This window comes from Delphinus delphis, chromosome 1, assembly GCF_949987515.2.
Source record: "Delphinus delphis chromosome 1, mDelDel1.2, whole genome shotgun sequence".
Taxonomy (NCBI): Eukaryota; Metazoa; Chordata; class Mammalia; order Artiodactyla; family Delphinidae; genus Delphinus; species Delphinus delphis.
In genome coordinates this window covers 164,294,720-164,311,204 of record NC_082683.1, presented here as the reverse complement: position 1 = coordinate 164,311,204, position 16,485 = coordinate 164,294,720, and positions in this window count along the sequence as shown.

Genomic DNA, 16,485 nt, shown 5'->3' with positions numbered 1-16,485 from the left:
AGAGCTGGTTTCCAGTCCAAGACCTGCCACTTTCTGGCTGTGAGAGCTCAGGCAAGCGTTTTACCTCTCTGGGCCACAGTTTACTTATCTGCAAAATGGCGATAAATGATACCTGACTTGTCTACCTCTGAGATTGTTGGGAGAATCAAGCAAGATCACTCACGTGACAGTGTTTTATGAACTCGGAGATATGACATAAAGTGGTTTCGATGACACAATGAGAGTGACGATTGATGGATCGATCGATTGATTGATAGCGTCCTTCCTTCCCAGACCTACCACAGTCCTCATTATCATATTCATCGGGTTTTTTTGTTTTTTTGGGGTTTTTTTGCGGCACGTGGGCCTCTCGCTGTTGTGGCCTCTCCCGTTGCAGAGCACAGGCTCCGGACGCGCAGGCTCAGCGGCCATGGCTCACGGGCCCAGCCACTCCACGGCATGTGGGATCTTCCTGGACCGGGGCACAAACCCGTGTCCCCTGCATCGGCAGGCGGACTCTCAACCACTGCGCCACCAGGGAAGCCCTTATTTTATTTTTTTAAGTTAATTTTTATTGGGGTAGAGTTGCTTTACAATGTTGTGTTAGTTTCTTCTGTACAGCAAAATGAATCAGTTATACATATACATATATCCCCTCTTTTTTGGATTTCCTTCCCATTTAGGTCACCACAGAGCATTGAGTAGAGTTCCCTGTGCTATACAGTAGGTTCTCATTAGTTATCTATTTTATACATAGTAGTTGTATATATGTCAATCCCAATTTCCCAGTTCATCCCACCCTCCACCCACCCCTTGGTGTCCATAAGTTTGTCCTCTACATCTGTGTCTCTGTTTCTGCTTTGTGAATAAGTTCATCTGTACCATTTTTCTACATTCCACATATAAGCAATATTATACGATATTTGTTTTTCCCTTCTGACTTACTTCACTCTGTATGACAGTCTCCAGATCCATCCACGTCTCAACAAATGACCCAATTTCGTTCCATTTTATGGCTGAGTAATATTCCATTGCATATATGTACACATCTTCTTTATCCATTCCCCTGTTGATGGACATTTTGGTTGCTTCCATGTCCTGGCTATTGTAAATAGTGTTACACTGTTTGTGGGAATGTAAATTGGTACAGCCACTATGGAGAGCACTATGGAGGTTCCTTAAAAAACTGAAAATAGAACTACTATATGACCCAGCAATCCCACTCCTGGGCATATACCCAGAGAAAACCATAGTTCAAAAAGAGACATGTACCCCAGTGTTCATTTACTTATTTATTTTATATAAAGTACCTGATTATTCTTCCTTTAACAGATATATTAACCCTAAAGACTAATGCAACTCTTTCTCATTCCTCTGACAGAGTAGAGTGTTAAGGGAGAAGAGCTTGACTGGTCCTGGTTGTTCAGTTCCTTGGGGTCCAGGGTGGAGCCCATGGAGGGCGGGAGGGCGTCACAGAGTTGAGACCAGTGAGGAGAGTCATGTGCCGTGTCCTGCAGGAGAGCCGGAGCCAAATTGGAAATGGATGTCAGAACAAGCTGTCAACCCTGAGGATTTAGCCAGCAATAGAATAAAGACAATGGGCCAAAAAGGGACGTCGAGCAATGAGAATATGTCCCAGTGTCACTATCTATGGGACCATCTTATCAGTTGCTAGCATCCATCTGCCAATGTGCGCCAGGATCACCTAAGTGAATTAAGACGATGTAATACTTTGTGAGTTGCATGACTCCAGAAATCCGCTCATCTAAATATTTTAAAATACCTTGTTTAAAATGTGCTTCTCTACTCTTTAATATGGAATCAAAAAGGTACAGGTGGGACTAGCAATTATCTAATCAATCTCCCTGCCTATAGGTAGTCTTCCTTCATTTATTCCAAGCAGACAAAGGTCTATCCTCAAGAAGTCTGAAGAAGACAAACTCACAGCTTCCCCAGGTAATTTTCCTATAAATGTAATCATGTTTACCAGAAGAGACTTCTCCTGGGATTGTGCTTCCCAGTTCTAAAACCACCAAGCCCATATTTGCCTTCCCTCCTCCATTTTTTCTTGATCTCTGCTATATTTTCCTAATGACCCCTTCCCATGTAGCTTTTCTAACACACCAAATTTGCTTTTTATTTCCAGTGGCATCAAAATAGATATTATACACTTAAAAATGTATGTGCCAGAGACTATGTAAACAGCCAAGTCTAAACTTGACTTGTTTATCAGGCAGGAAGACAGAAGCTCCCTGGCACCTAACTCAGGACATGTGCACAATTAGAACCAAAAGGTGCACTGTACTCAGTCCAGCTGGACACATGCCATGGCTTAAGCCAAGAAAGTGAGCATTGGAGCCCCATCCAGACCTGTAACACACGAGCTCTTACAAGGAGGCTCAGCACTAATCTCCCCTTCCAGCAGGTCACAGTCCTTATGCCAAGCATTCCAATGACACTCCTTTTCTGGTCCTTCCTCAAAGAAGGAGCTGGGGATACTGCCAAGAATCACATCTTGCATCTGAAAAATGGATCCCAGAGACATGTGTGCACTGATACCAGGGTTGGGTCTTATGGTGCTAAACTTCCAGACTCTATTTAGAGGAAGGGAAGCTGCTTCCAGCTTCCCAATCACCTTCCTGTCTCCCCAGTACTCTCTCCCCACAAACACACACACACATATAAGGTCATGGACAAATGTCTGTTAGCCTCCTGGAGGAAGTGTGACACTGTCTGCAAGACTACAGAGGTTCCATTTGTATTTTGAATTGTTTTATTAGGGCAAGAATTTGTTAAAAGTGTAGCATACACACACACATATGACATATCCCTGGTAGGCATTCTCTCTGTTGCACAGATTCATTTATCCAACAGAGCGCTGGTATCCTTAGGAATAGAAGTAGTTGTGGCATCAGTAGTAATAGCTAATAGCTACCATTTATTAACTGCCTCCTATGTATTAGATATTGTTCTGAGTGCTTCACATCCATAATTTCCAATCATCACGTTCACGCTTTGACTTGAGTTTTTGCTTCTTCTTCTACTGATGCTGAAATGGAGGCTCAGAGAAGCTTAGACACATGATCAAAGTCACACTGCTCACCAGCAGAGACAGAGCCAGGATGCAGGTCCAGCTGCATTCTGGTCCAATGCCTGGGCTCTTCACACTGTGCCACAACCAACCCCTTCTCACAGTGAGAACGAGGTGGAAAAAGGAATGTGGGTTCCAAGTCCAACCTGTCTGTTAACTAAATCTCCTTAGATGTAATTTATGACCCCAGTACTTGGTTGAAATAGAGTTGGCCTCTTTTATGACTTTTTTTCCCTTGCAGACATTTTGGCACTCTTATATGAGTGCTTTTCTCTTTTCTTAATCTACTTTTAGCATGAGAATATTTGCACATATAAATAACACCCCCTCATTTGCATCTTACCAAGACACAAGTCAAAATGCTCTTGGGTATATTATCCATCTTCCACTGTATGTTCTCCTCTGCTTTACCAGTTCCATGTTTTCTTTTTCTTTTTCCTTTTTCCAATTCAGCCATGTAGGATAAATAATACACTTGTTCTACAATTGAAAATTAATCTGAAAACAGAGGGCTAAGTCGTACAGTATGTGAGGAGGACAGGTCCTGGGGAACATTTCATCTCCCTCCTTATATTAAATGGTTTCACCAGATGTTATGAATGTGAGAATATAAACTTTATCCCCCAGAAGTCTGAGTTAATAAAAATTTTTTTAATTAAAAATAACAGAATAAGGGCTACTGTACGTGGGAAAAATTGCCAAGCTATAGACTATATTATTTAATAATAGGCTCTACATCTCCAGATTATCATTAATTTTATGAACCTAGGCACTTTATAAAACATTGATCTATTTAACATTCTTCTTCTCTCCACCTGAAACAATCATACTCTCTTCCCTGCCCTACTTTTCCCTCCTCTGGCTAATTTCACTCATCCTTTGGGGCTCATGTTAGCTATCACTTTCCCAAGACGTCTATAGACTTCCCAGGTCTGGGTTAGAAGACCTGCCTATGGACCCACAAAGCACTGTATTCTCCCCCCATTATAGCCCTTTAAGTCCTCACTCACTCACAGTCCTTTCCACTCTTACTCCTCACCAAATCCTAGATGATACGCATGTCCATGAAGATAAACCACCCACGTGATGATACATCCAGCAATGTGATCTTGAAGTTCATGGATCTCCCTAACTCTGCTCATTTACTCCACTGCATTTGGACCACCCATCCTCGTGGCCACACCTGGTTTTGTCATCACCCAAAAATCTTGAACTCCAATATTCTACTCTCTGGCCATTCTGCTAGCCTTTAAGTTCCCATAGTTTCTCATTCCTACTACACTTACTCCCTGGCCTCACAGAGTGCTCTAGTCTCTTGGCTTCTCAAACTTTTGCAGTCAGCAGTACTTTTCCTTCCCATCCAAGTCTACATCCCTGAATAGGTTACCTGAACTATTCTGTCTGTTAACCTTGATTACCTTGCATTGTTATCTGTCTACCACGTTACTTAGGAATATTCCAACCCTGAGTCAACCCTCCAATCCTCCTTCTCCATCCCTGTATCCACCAGCTGCACCACTGACAAAAGTCAGGCAGCTCTCAGGGTTGGTTCCACTACATATTCATGGCTTCAAAATTCATCTGAGCTCTAACACCAACCAGCAAACCTTTGACTTGTCCTTGGTCGGTCCCTTTTTCCATTCTCTGCAATAATTATTCCAAATATTTACCATTCTCTTTCTATCACTTAGACTTCTTTCTTTCAGTAGATGATCTTACCTCATTCTTCATCAGTGAAGCTGAGGTTATGAAGTGTGATCTTCCTCATCTTTTCTCACAATTATCTGTTCATTTATTTACACCCATATCAGTTTTGATTCCTTCCCTCCAACCTCAGAAGATGTGGTATCCTTCCACCTAGGACCTTGCTCTTATCTCCCTGGACATGGTCTCCTCCAGAAACCTCCATAACTTAACCCCCCCCCTTCCATGAAGAACATGAAAGAAACAAAAAGCAGCATATCAGCCTTCAAATAATTTAAAATCTGCTTAGAAAGACAAGGTGGAGAGACATTGGGCCAAATAATAAAGCAGATGAGTAAAGTCCTCAGCCTAGTATTGTCTCATGAATCTACTACCCAATCATAAAAAGTCAGTACTGAAAGGGACTACAAGGTCATCAAATGCCTCTGTTCCAGGCAGGCATCCAACTAAATGGACCAAGAAAGATAGTTGTCTCATCGCCCATTAAAATGCTCCAGAGATGGAAATTCCAACAAGTTTCCATTCCAAATTGGCAGTTGAACTTCCCCCAGGAGCATTCAGAAGAGATGTATTTTGACGGTGAGCCAAACCTTTCAATTGTCTCCTATTTCTTAAAATGCCTCATTCAAAAAGACCACAAGGCAATCAACTAAAATTACTTTCTGGAAATGAATAACGTGAAACTCTGGGAAAGTACAGTCAGCCCCGGGACTATCAGAGTTACAATAGATAAATTTCTTCTTGGAGGACTTGAAGATAACTTACAAGAGAGTAGGGTGATCTTTGCCTGGTATCTGAGAGTAACCATATCTGGAGAGTAAGACATACACTCACACGTGTGCGCGCACATGCGCGCGCACGCACACACACACACACACACACGCATACACACACAGCTTACTTTGCCCCAGCCAGAATCTCTGATGTCCTTCTCTCCCTTCCTCTGCTTTTTCATTTCTCCCTGGGAGACTCAGTCTGAAGCCCTGATATTTGCCCAGCCTGCTTGATGGAAGTCATCCAACCCTGTACAGTGACTGATAAAGGCCTTGCAACAAGGTCATTAATCCTGGACAGTCAGCCAAACCCAATGCAGCAGTCACAAGGCTGATGCTCTCTATTAGCCATGGAGTTAACTCCACTTTTCCTCTAGCCTACAGCATCACAGATGCGAGACACAGCGAGACACTGGAACCTAAGAGCGAGGACCACTGCACAGGGGCAGCCAGAATCCCCCAAAGAAGATTCCTGCCAGTGAATGTGAGACCATCTGTAATAGTCATTAGTAAAGTAAAGCCATGTTTTAAAGTTCCTGCTTATACGATTTAGCCAAACTTTATGTCCAAGATATATAGCCCCCAGATTTTCCACTCCTAAAATAGTTTTCCTTCTTGGAAGGATTTAGTCACTGAAATGCATGAATAAGGCTTGAAGTTATTGGGAAACAGTGTGGTGGTATGTATTAAAGGGCAGGGAACCCAATTAAGGACAGGACTGAGAACCTGGACCTGTCTCCACCACTAATGTACGTACAACAGTGACCAAGTTGGAGTTCTCTGTATCCGTGACCACAAAATAAAGAAAAATTAGAGAACTAGGAACACAGTACAGGTAACTAGAAGTAAATTTTATATATATATATATATATATATATATATATATATACACACACACACACACATATATATAATTCATATATAATATATATGAATATATATATACATATATATCCATGACATTATTACTGCTGCATATGTATAAAATGGACCTTACTTTTAATAAAAAGAACTAAATAATTTGATGACTAAATTTATTCATTTCAAATCATCTGCTCCTTCCATCAACTTTGAGAAGCATCATGGCATGAAAGGAAAGAGTACTATATGGGGAGTCATCTAAATTCATTTCACCAGTGAGAAATCCAAGACCCAGAGAAATTAGATGACTTATCCAAGATCTCACAGCTTTTAAATGGTCAAGTCCAAATTCCAGCCCAGGTCTTCTGATTCAAAAATATGGTTCATTCTCTACGAAAGGAAAATGCTGCAGGTTCTGCACAACTTATCACTGAAACTTACCAGTTATTGCCCCTCCTAGAATATTCTTCCAAATTACAACACCACATGGATCTTGCTGAGCAAATTCTATATCAAATTTAAAGCCTCCCTGACTTTAAAGCTCTACCTGTTTTAACAGGTTCAGTGTCTCCAGTCTCAGTACTAAATATATGGAATTCTGTACAATTTTTCAGTTTGTATGACAGCTATTCAAAAAGAACAGGGCTCAGTGGAATTGCTGGTACAACAGGTGTAGTTTGGGATTTTGCAAGGAGCTCAGTACCCTATTAGAAATGTGTATTTGGCATTACCTATGACTGTTTTGCTATGGTCTTTAAGGAAAAAAAGGCCACTTTTCTAGACTATAATGGTCAAAGAGTTCTCCATGGAAAGAGTTTTAAACAAAATACTTTTGTGAAGATATAGATCACCAACTTACATGAAGTTCTTTGGAATATAATTACCTATTAAAAAGAATGGATTAAAGCAGTGTTGTCCAATACAAATATAATGCAAGTAATTTCATATCTTCTGATAGCCACAATTTTAAAAAGTAAAAGGAAATAGGTGAAATTAATTTTAATAATATATGTTATTTAAATTCAGTGCATGCAGAATATTATTTCAACATGTAATCAACAAAATAATTATTAACAAGATAGTTTACATCCTTTTTATTTTCATTCTAAGTCCTGGAAATCTGGATTAGCCACATTTCAAGTGCTCAATACCCACGCGTGGCTAGTGGCTACTGTATGGAACAGAGCAAGGTTAGAGAAATCTATTCATTCAAGGGGATGCTCATGGTGTGTTTTTAAGGGGGAAGTGCAAGGTAGAGGATATTAGATAGTAAGAGTTCATGTTTAAGGGGAAAAAGGAATCTACACGTATCAGGTGTATTTATGTAGGCTTGGATGAATATGAAGAAAGATGTTGAAGAGTATATACATCAGGCTTTTAACACTGGTTATTTCATGAGAATACGAATTGAATGGGCTGGGTGGTAGATAGAATACTACTAGCTATTTTACATACATCTTCGTATTGTTTCACACATTACAATGAGTCTGTATTAATTTTTTACTTTGTCTTCAATCTACCAAATAGATTGGCAAAAGTTGGGGGGCAATGGGTTTAAGAAGAGGAGAATTTTAGTTGATATAGCAATCAGAGCACATGCTTTCAGAAAGAAAGCAAATTAAAGAAATTTTATATTTAACTCAACACACTTAATGACAAAAACAAATCTGTTTGGAGATGATGTAGAAAAATAATAAGTTGTTATTTGAATTTTAGAATCAAAGAATATTGGAGAATCAGAAGTCACCTCCTCCTCCTGCCCCATCAAAGAAATTCTTCCACCTCAGCTTGAAAGGAAACATTTGGTGTCTTACCAGATATAGCCAGCGCTAAAAGGTCACTCCTTTGCCAGGAATCTCATTCCAAACCAACTGCCTTCCTAACCCAAGTTTCTCTTCACATTTCAAATGAAAACACCAGAATTTGACAAGTCAGTTAATAGCAGGAAGAAGTAAAAAGACATTGCCCCAGTCAGACCAAGGCCAAAGGCTACTTTGAGAAATGGATAGTGGACAGCAGGGTATCAATATAGTTCTGAAGGTAGATGAGGATCACCAAGCCCAAACCCATCCCAGCAGAGACGGGCCAGGAAAGGCTAGAGAAAGGAGTTCAAGGAGGGCTCAGAGTAGATCCTCAAGATCACCCTCACCACTACCCCTTGACAAATCTTTTTCCTATTCCTGTAATTCATCAAATTATGGCTTAATCTTTGCACACGGCAAAGTAAAATGGAAAACTGTGTCAATAAAAATGCTGACAAAAATACGGCCTAAAACATACACCTGGATGATGCAGAGAAATTAATTGGAAACAAGAGTTGGCTAAATAACTGGTTCTCCATTCCACTGAGGTTAGGAAAGCAGGCCCCTTAAAAACAAGATAGAATGGAAGCCTTAAACTTCTTTTAAAAAGTAAAATCTTAATAATAAAAGAAAGATAGCATGACAACTCTTTTCCCATTCAGCTGAAATTATTTTCCATAGTCCTTTCCTGAAGATTATTCTCCATATCCTGCTATAATCAACATAAGAGACTTCCACTTACAAATCAACTCATCCATGAGCCATATCAAATGATGAGCTAATGCCTTTTGCTCTGGCAGACTCTCTTACTAACATGTGAAAGAGACTCCCACAATAATGACTCAATACCAGAGTTCTGAAAAGAATAAATCAGCAGACACTGGTGACTTTTTTAAAAAGTCAGCTGTGGGACTTCCCTGGTGGTGCAGTGGTTAAGAATCCACCTGCCAATGCAAGGGACACAGGTTCGAGCCCTGGTCCAGGAAGATCCCACATGCCATGGAGCAACTTATCCTGTGCACCATGACTACTAAGCCTGTGCTCTAGAGCCCACAAGCCACAACTACTGAGCCCGTGTGCCCCAACTACTGAAGCCCACACGCCTAGAGCCCTTGCTCCACAACAAGAGAAGCCACTGTGATGAGAAGCCTGCACATTGCAATGAAGACCCAATGAAGCCAAAAATAAATAAATAAATAATTTTTTTAAAAAACTCCCTAAACCAACCACTTGAGAGTAAAGGGCAGTCTGGGACATCCATCATACTGAAATAAATGCTACACCACCCCGTGACGGCATGGTGTGAGGCACAAGGAGAGGGGAACACTAAGGGTCTCTGTCCTCAAAGAGCTTCAGCTCAACCAGAGCCCTCAGATGGACGAACATGGAAAGTCAGCTCTAGCAATCCCTGAAATAGGCCAAGTAACAAGTGGGGTTGGCTGGGGACAGTCTCAGTGTGTTGTCCCACCATAAAGATTAACGGTCTTCCTTCCCACCCTCCCAAGAAAAAAAAAGCTCCCTCTGCTTAAATAAATAAATAAAGTCAGCTGTATGGAATCAAGGTCTAAGGAAAGGAAGCAAGGAAAGAAGAGACAGTCAGAGGACATGGATAAAGCATGATGGGTGGAAATGAGTAGTGAGACATGTAACAGAGCTTCAGTTTGCTATTTGCAGTTAATCATAGCTCTCTGATGCTATAAGTCCCTATTCCAGAAAAAAAAAAAAAGACAGCAGAGTGGGAAGACCCTGAATTTACCTTCTCCCACAGACACCAAAATTACAACTACTTACAGAGCAACTATTTATGAGAATGTCCTAATGATTAGCAGAAAAGAGTTCCCACAACTAAAGACACAGAAAAGAAACCAGAACAAGATTAGTAAGGGGGCAAAGATCTAGTATAGTCAGGACCCACACCCCAGGTCAGTGACTGACAAATGGGAGGAATATCACAATCATACATGTCCTCCCCAAGAAGCTAGGGGTCTGAGCCTCACATTCAGCTCCCCATCCTGAGGTCTCCCATCAGGAAAATGAAACCCTAGAATGTCTGGCTTTGAAGGTCAGCAGGGCCTGCATGTGGACAACCAGAGGGCTATAGGAAACAGAGACATCACTCTTAAGGGTGCACACAAAATCTCACACACTCCAAGGCCAATGCAGAAGCAGTAGTTTGAAAGGAGCCTGGGTCAGACCCACTTGCTGATCTTGGACAGCCTCCTGGTGAGGCAGGAGGCAACTGGGACACCCCCCCGCCCAAGGATGGAGACACTGGCAGCAGTCATTTTGGGGAGCTTGTTCTACTGTGATAACACAAATGGTAGCAAGCCACAAGTTTTGGAATCTTCCCTCTAGCCTATAAGCATCAGGGACATGGCTCCACCCACCAAGAGGCTGGAACCAGCCCGGAGCCCCTCTGGACTGTGCAGACAACTACAAAAGAAGCGTAACTCACCCTCCAGCAGACCTGCAGCCATTGCACAAGACATGGCCTTGTAGCAAACCACGGTGGGGTTCATCCCTGCCTGACAGTGTGCCCACAAAAGTATAAACCTCCAGTCATAAAATAAGCAAGCCATGGAGATGTAATATACAGCATACGGAATATGGTCAATAATACTGTAATAACTTTGCATGGGGACAGATAGTTACCAGACTTATCGTGGCGATCATTTCATAATGTATGAAAATGTCAAATCACTATGTAGTACACCTGAAACTAACATAATATTGTATGTCAACTATTCAATAAAGAGAGAGGCAGAGAGAGAGAAGTTCAAGAGAGTGTGCAAATAAAAACACTCTAGATATATATTGCTTAGGGAAAAAGCATTGTCATTGTCTTTTGGAGTCTCATGACCATCTCTTCCAGTGTCTCCCTTTGGTAGCATTTGAGGCATTTTAAGACTTCCATGATGTCAAAACTTGATGGTAATGTGATTTATTCCCAATATCCCTTGATTCCCCTAGTAGCTCATTATGAATCCATCATATCTTAACTTGTCCAACGTCTTGGACTTTTCTGTAATCTCAATCTGTGATGTGTTTTAGAGAATAATAGTTCCATATCATAGAGTCAGTGAAGATTTTGCTTGTGTTTGTCCTTAAACTGTTTCTCTCAGGCTTTAAGGGTTGCCTCTAAATTCTGTTACTGTGAAATTTACCATCAAGTCTATGTTTGTGCTATGTTTGTTCCCTTATAGTTTTCTTAACTTCTGGTGTTCCACCCTCAACCTGTACATACAGGACAGCCAGAAAAACAGACAGATTGGACTGTTATTATTTCTGCCTGGAAGGGTTTCACAGTGGATGATTTTCTACCAGAAAAAAAAAAACAACTTTAAAAGCCTTAGCCTCACATTAAGTTCCCACTTTATATCAAGGTATGAGGTCAATATGGAACTTTCAGGAAAGAACATAAATAGAAAAGTGACAACAAGGAACATGGCACCTATTTAACAAATTGTTTGCTAGACTAAGAGCTTTAATCACCTGTCCCTAGATCTTTATCTTCTTACCTCCTACCTATCCTCTGGTTTAAGATTCAGTATCACTTCCCCCAGAAAGCCTCCATGACCCACCAGGTCCAGGCTGTAAGCTCTCAAGGGCCCCTATAACACCTTCTCACTCGCCATTTCATCATTATATTATAGTTGCCTTTTATTTATCTGTACCATGTTCCCTGAACCAGACCATAACTCCCATGGCAGTCTTGGCTTCAGACATTATGTCCAGTGCCCATCACAGTGCCCCCAGACAGTGCAATAAATAGATGAGAAATGCATGGATGAGCCATTTTATCATAAATAACAAGCTTTTTGACTGCATTAACAAAACGATGTAATGTGCATCCTTAAAAATTTATAAGCCATGTGTGACCAGGTCCCATATGAAGCCTCCATCACACTATCCACTCCCCTTACAGCAGGGCTCAACACCTCAATATACCCCCAAAATTGATTAAAATTCATCCTTCATTAATAAAAATGAATACTTTATTGAAGAGTTCACGGGAAGACAAGGAATGAGGTTTACATTCTCATACCATAAGGAAAATTTTCTTCAAAATCCCCTGCATACTTTTCTATTCTTTCCCATGAAGTTGTCCTAATAGCCACATCACCCGTCTTCTCTTCTCACGGCCCCCTTTCCAGCCTCGGAAGCCCCCTGGACACAGCCCCCTTCCTCTCTCAGCCCTTCCTCAGCTTCTGTCCATCTCCATGCTTTAGGTAGCAAAGATTCATTCCAACTTGCATTTGCCCCATCATCACCCAGCCCAACAAATAAATGCTTCACCTTGGGATCCACCCTCATTAGAAAGCTGAACTATATATCAAAATTACGTAAGCTTTCCCTGAAACCTACTTATAGATTGCAAGTTCATAGAGGGTAGAGATCATGTCCACTTAACCAGCCAGACCAATTCCACATCCAATCTACCTTCTTGGCTTCCACTCCTGAAAGATTTGACAAAAAGATCTTTCCTTTTATTTTATGTATTCTGTGATCATCACCAGTCCACTCAGAAGTGGGAGGGGACAGAGGTTTCAGCAGAAATTGTTTTTAAATACATTTCAAGAACCTTGAAATACCTCTTACCAAGTGGGCATCAAATACTTTGAAAACTAATCATCTCAGTCAAGGTTCAATCAGAAAAGCAGAAGCAGTAGGAGCTTATATTAAGAGATTCATTACAAGAAATTACCTATGCAGTTGTGGGCACTGGCTGAGCACACCGATATCCCTAAGGCAGTGAGTCAGGAAAGAAAGATCTCAGCGTTACCGAACTCAGGTCGGGCTGCTCACGGCTAAAAAATCAATACTCGAGAGAGAAACATATGTTGGTAGAAAGGAAAGATGCTTTTAATCAGAATGCCAGCAATCTGGGGAGATGGTGGACTCAGTGTCCCCCAAAAACCATCTCCGAAGATTCTGCTCGGCCATGAAAGTTTTTAAAGGGAAAAAGGGAAGTAATCTCAATCATTGAGATAAGGGGTCAGAGTCATTACCGTGCCCCACTGTGTGCGAGCTTGTGTGCGGGCCTGTATGCAGGCTTGTTGACGCCTTGTATCTTCCTCTATATAGTATCTTGTTCACACAGTTTAGTCACACAGTTTGGGAGATTACTGAAGGGGAAGCTAGGGAAGAGATCTAGTCACCTGTTAATCACTTATTCTTCATTTCCATTTACTTGATCTATGGAGAGAACCAACAGCTTAGGCAAGGTATTGTGTGATCAAAAGATTTGAAAGGTGTGCTTGGGCCAGAGATGAGTGGAGCATGGCGGGGAGGGGGGGGCCTGGTTAAAGGTTAGTGACAAGACCAAAGGGGTCTCCCGCAGAGAGCTCTTTCCTGCCCAAAGCTGCTTACGTGGGGCTGGAACTCACAGGCACAGGCTCAAGCTGTCATCCAAGAGCAGAATTCCTTCTTCCCCTTGGGAAGCCGCAGCCCTGCTTTTAAGGCCTTCTACCGGATTCAGTCATGTCCCCCCCCAGGTGATCCAGCATGATCTCTCTTAGTTAAAGTCACCTCCTTGGGGGCAACATGATAGATAATTATATCTGCAAAATGCCATCACAGCAAGACTTAGATTAGTGTTTGTTGAATAACCGGGGACTGTAGCCTACACAAGTTGACACATCAAAGAAGCCGTCACACCATAGTAAACACAATAAGAAGAAGAAGATGCACCTGTGGATCATTCCATGCCACACACTTCACATATGTTGTCTCTTTTACTTGTCACTATCACTCAATGTGACATCACTATCTCATTTTACACAAACTCTTCAGGATGACGATTAGGGTTAAAATGCCATTGGGAAGGCAGCAGCTTGTACAATACTCTGATACATTTTAGAGTTATTAGCCAACTGCTCTCTGTTAGTACAGACAGGAACACGAAGGGTGGAGAGGAAATTCCTCCTCCAGCATCTAGCGGAGAACGTGACAAAAGGCTCCTGGTTGGTGCCCCCGTATCTCACCCACCAGGGCCCACCTCCCACTTCCTCATTCAGGGACTGCTCATCAAGGCACTTCAGGGGCCAAAGACTTAGTACAGAGATTTAATGCAGACCAGGGTTTCTCAGCTGCATCATTACTGGCATTTGGGGCTGAAGAATGTTGAGGTGCTGTCCAGTGCATAGATAGGACATAGCAGCATCCCTGGCCTCTGCCCACTAGCTGCCAGTAGCAACCCCACCTCCCGCTACTTGTGACAATCAAAAATGTCTCCAGATGATGCCAAGTATCCCTGGATATGGGGAGAAGGGAGAGCAAAATCTGGTTGAGGACCACTGGTGTAGACCAAGAGTTCACACAGACGACACCTAGAAGGAAAGTGTGGAGGCTACAACGTGATCACTCCAAACTAGAGGTCAGTGGTCTCTCTCCAGGAACGCACCCATTATTTGGGAATACAATGTACTCTCACCTTCAGGCATACTCTGCTCCCTCAGCTACCTGTCTTCTTTGCCTGGATAATTTCCAATTGTCTTTCAGACTCTCTGAGCACCTCAGGTCTGGGAAAGGTGCCCCTCCCATGTGTCCCCCACAGAGGCATTCATTGCCTGGCCTCCTGCCTGTCTCCCCCACTAGATGTATGTTCCATTCCAGCACTAGCTGTATCTTACTCAGCACTCCATCGCCTACACCTATCACAGTGCCTAAGACTGGTGCTCAATTAATACTCTTTTTTTGATAATACTAAAATCTAAATTTTATTAACTTTTTACCCCATGCCAGGCACTGTGTTAAGAAAGAATGAAAGGGTAACTTGTTAATGAGAAATGAATGAATGAATATTGAATGGGAAACCTGATATAAGCTACATGTTATCCATCATGGTCAGAATTATACTAATTATCTCAATACTGAGCATATTCCTAAATAGGCAATGCAAAGACTAACAATTTGTAAAGAATTTGTACCCTGTTGTGATATTGTGATTATAATAAATATATATTTGGGTCATCCTTCAGGGTTCCTGGCTCAGCTCCCAAAACCCTTGGAATTTCCTGAAAAATAAGAGAAATGGGATCACTTTTTGTTATAATATTTTGTCCTTTGTCCTCATTTCCTGAAATCCCTTCAGAGCCCTCAAGGTGAAATGGGTATCACGTTATCAGCCCCTTTCCACCACAACTGAGTTTATGTTAATGAGGGGACTTTGGGAAATCACCTAAGAATGGGGGCTGGTTGCCAGGGGAACCAACCTGAAGAGATGGTTGGAATTTTTAGTCCCACCCCCTGATTTCTGGGGAGGCAGAGGGGCTGGATGTTGAATCAGTCACCAGTGGCTAATGATTTAATCCATCATGCCAATGTAATGAATTCTCCATAAAAACCCCCAAAAAGGACAAGTTTTGAATAGCTTCCAGGTTGGTGAACCAGAACGCTTCCATGTGCCATTGTATTGGGACCCAAATTCCGTTAGGACAGAAGCTCCTTTGCTCGGGAACTCACCCTATGTATCTCTTCACCTGGTTGTTAATTCCTATCCTTTACCATCCTTTGTATTAAACCAGAAATCAAGTGAGTTAACTGGTTTCCTGAGTTTTGTGAGCCCCTCTAGCAAATTAATTGAACCCAGCGAAGGGGTTGTGGGCACCTCTGATCTATAGCCAGTCGGTCAGAAGCACAAATGACAACCCGGACTTACAATTGGCATCTGAAGTGGCGGGCAGTCTTGTGGGACTGAACCCTGAGCCTGAGGCATCTGACACTACCTCCATGTAGATAGTGTCAGAATGGAGTTGAACTGTAGGTCAGCCTGCTGGTGTCTGAGAACTGCTTGATGGCGTGGAGAAGAAAGCCCCTACGTTGTAATCGGTCCCAGAATTGAACCTATGAAATACATCTTAAATTAAAACTTCAGTGAACATAGTTTGTCCATCCATAATAATATGGGAGGGGGGCACATTTAAGGTATTTCCATCTTTCAGAGACATAGTAGGAATATCAATTATCACGTTTCACTCATGGGGGATGAGTCGCTTGATATTCAGTTCTTGTTGATAGAACACCGGATAAACAGCCTTTTCTGAGGCAAAGGCATGGTTTCTACACGAACTTAGTCACTTTTGAACCCCTGAACCATAATAAAAGGATCAGCAATTTTCCTTTTCCCCAAAAGGCAGTTACCATGGGCCCGAAGAGACATTTCTATTCTGTACTTAGCCTAGATTTTACACAAGGGACTAAAATGTTGTATTATTTGAGCCCAATCCATCAAAACTAATGAGCCTCCTGCACTTGATGGTTCCTCCTCTCCATC